This window comes from Anneissia japonica, unplaced genomic scaffold (assembly GCF_011630105.1).
Source record: "Anneissia japonica isolate Jap-2015-1 unplaced genomic scaffold, ASM1163010v1 scaffold4988_len2956909_cov206, whole genome shotgun sequence".
Taxonomy (NCBI): Eukaryota; Metazoa; Echinodermata; class Crinoidea; order Comatulida; family Comatulidae; genus Anneissia; species Anneissia japonica.
In genome coordinates, this window is record NW_022696345.1 from 376,542 (window position 1) to 380,025 (window position 3,484).

Sequence of the window (3,484 nt, forward strand, 5' to 3'; positions counted from 1 at the left end):
AAGGTTTGTGAGCATGCGCAGATGTCCGTTACGCTCTATTAGTTCGTAGTAGACTGGCCGCGTAGTCAAAACGAAAAATGCCTAATGCAAATAGGCCTACCGGTTAGGCTCATTGCCAACATTGTTGTAATATAACCATTCAAAGAAAGCGAAATTTTGAGTGATTCAATATAATCTACAATTCATATTCACCCTAAAACGATATGCCTACTTACTATATGATGAATGCGATTTCGCCTAATCCCGAAATTGTGGCCTATTTATAACAATAAACAATTGGTTTCAGTAAATAGTTATTTTTCATCAAGTCACCATCTGGCCTAGATGGATATTAGACTAAAGCGCAATTGACAACGTTACCATGTTACATTGATTGTAATACATTGATTGTAATACATTGCTTCTGTTACACAGATAATTTTTGTACTGCAAGGTCCCACAAATCAAATGCGTAAACGTCCGGTACGTAAACACATGCGTTTGTGAGATAAACGCGTATTCTTGGCCCTGTTGTGATTGGTCAGTTGCTAAGCTTAATTGACACTCGAGAAAAAACCATTCCTCTGAAACCATGGTGTTCCGATTTATGGTCAATTGTCACTGCATTTGACAAATCTGCTGTATATATATATATAATCCTAACTGTGGTTTCAATGTGTTTAATTTCGTTGTTAACTGTATCAACAGACAACTACTGTATACTATTTCCATACCTATATAGCCTATGTGATACCATTGATTGATTAATAGTATTCAACATCGTTTTTCTTGTAAATACCTAAAACACAGTACCGTATGTTGAAATGAATACGTTTAAGATCGTAAGTAGTGGTTTACGCATTTCATGTGCTAATGAAACTATCTTGATGCAGTATTAGCAATGTTTACTTTTAGATACCATAGCTTTTTATTTTATCAAATTGTGTATGTGGGCCTGTTTGATTGTCATAATATTCTTTATCAGTCTTGTTTGTTTTAGAAGCAAGTTAAAAAAAACGTAAATAAAAAAAAATATTTAATACATAAATAAATTAGGTTCTTGATTGAAGTTGACAAAATAGATCTTAGTATTGGTAACTTTTTGGGGTCTCCAGAAGTTTTGTAAGTTCAACATTCAACATTTGAGTCTTAGCATATTAAAGTAATATTGGTTATGGTTAGGAAGCACCTGGCCTAGTGTCACATCCTTTAAGCCAAAACTGACAAATGAGCGCAAGCCCGTCTTACCTGAAATGATAGGAAACAAGCAAATTAATTACGTCACTGCTTTTACCATTTGTTTTAAGTGTGTTCTCTGTCCAGCAAAGTATAATTAAAAACATGCGATATGTTATGATAACAATGAATGCTAGTAAAGTATTATTATTATTAAGAATTACAATTATATACATATATGTATATCTAGAAGACTCACACTCTTAAAATCAAGTTATAATAAATATTTATAGGCCCTTATGTATATATATATGTATATCATTGTTTTGTTTCAACGACCTAATATATATATATATGTATGTATATATGTATATATAATATGTATGTTTATATGTATGTATAATATATATATATATATTATGTATATGTATTTGTATATATACACATACATATATACATATATATATTATATGTATATCATTGTTTTGTTTCAACGACCTAATATATATATATATGTATGTATATATGTATATATAATATGTATGTTTATATGTATGTATAATATATATATATATATTATGTATATGTATTTGTATATATACACATACATATATACATATATATATATATAGGCCTATATACATATACTGTGTCACAAATGTAAATGAGTGACATATCCATTATCATTATTACAGAAATTTGCAAAACACTGACAAAATTATAGGCCTACGTGGCATAACAATTAATATGAACTTCGACTAATTACAAATAAATTAATATAATACGAATTTCATGAAGTAGTTAGCTACAAAATTAGGTCTAATCTGGACATAAAATAATAACATCAGTGAATCAAGAGAGGAAATGAAATGTTGAAATCACTTGTCATATAAAGCCTAGCAGCAACTGGCTTGCTGGCCTTTGTACATTTGTTCAAACAAACACGAATATGTATGCGTTAACTATGCGTTTCAAATCAATTGGTTCTAACGCGTTTCTTGATCGCAAAACTGTTGGACACACGACGCGTGACGATTTGCTGTTTACAAACCTTAAAAGCTAAATAATCTATATGGAGGAGACGCACGGTTCGTTGGTCACGCCGGTAATGTTAAGATATAAAACTAGCATCCTCTACTGATTGTGACTGGTCAATCACATCACGTAATCAGGAAAAACGTTTTAATTTAGAATCAACTTTAATAGTTATGGAAATAGGAATGAAGAGTTAGTGGACGCATTGAGTGACGGAATAAAATCTACATACTGTACAAGTAAGTAATATTTCGAAGTTTTGAAACGATTACAGATGACAGTAAATCACAATTATGTTTTAAGTTTTTACCTACTTTATAAGAACAATAGAGCGTATAGTGAAGAGTGTAACACGAAAGAACAGGGTTGCATATTTTGAAAGCGGTGTGATTGTGTGTTTTATAAATTTCATGTAGGCCTAAAACGTTTTTAATTACCAAAATCTCTAAGTTTAGGTTGGTGTAAGAGAAGTAATTTTTTAATAATTAGACGACAAACAAATATTCATTATAGACATAAAGAACATCATAAAACTAGCATCCTCTACTGAACACATCACGTAATCAGGAAAAACGTTTTAATTTAGAATCAACTTTAATAGTTATGGAAATAGGAAGGAAGAGTTTGTGGACGCATTGAGTGACGGAATAAAATCTACATACTGTACAAGTAAGTAATATTTCGAAGTTTTGAAACGATTATAGATGACAGTAAATCACAATTATGTTTTAAGTTTTTACCTACTCTATGAGAAGTATAAAGCGTATAGTGAAACTATAAGCACCACATGTGGTGCTTACTATAAGCACTATAGAACTATAAGCATCCCGGTATAAAAATACAATATTGTTTGCGACTTTAAGAATGGCCCGGGTCAAAAAGTTAAATGACTGCCTGGACCTAATAACCTGTATTATCTGGGAGCACGCTGTGCATTTTTAAAAATAAAGTATGATTATTGGTTGACGGAGTGACTCATAGTGTACGATATAGATAAAAATTGAATTGAATGCAATTGTATCTCCATAATGCACATTCTCCTACTGAGAAAGAAAATGTTGGTTAGTAATATCATGGAGCTCTGGTTACAAAGACTTAAGAAATTTGAGGCCGGTTTTCATAATAATTCTGCATACCGACATATTTGAGTAATACCTGTATATGTGAATGAATTAATGGATACACAAAACAGCTACCACCCGTATATCTAAAGCAAATGCGTTTCTTCACTCAAAAATGACAAAATAATGATTGTATGTCTGGTGGCAACTGGACTGGTCTCTTATACACATCT

At 31.2% G+C, this 3,484-nt stretch overlaps 1 protein-coding gene across 3 annotated transcripts in view; it reads left to right on the forward strand.

The window, feature by feature from the left end:
* Window positions 1-2,225: 2,225 nt before the first annotated feature.
* The window catches only part of LOC117101786 (membrane metallo-endopeptidase-like 1), a 30,812-nt gene continuing 29,553 nt past the window's right edge, over window positions 2,226-3,484 (forward strand). The window contains exons 1-2 of one of the 3 annotated variants that reach the window (XM_033241854.1): window positions 2,226-2,429; window positions 2,777-2,859. The gene's annotated coding sequence lies outside the window, so the exon portion shown is untranslated. Of the gene's footprint in view, window positions 2,430-2,735; window positions 2,860-3,484 lie in introns of those variants that run through there. The other 2 variants (XM_033241855.1, XM_033241858.1) reach the window with 2 other exon arrangements.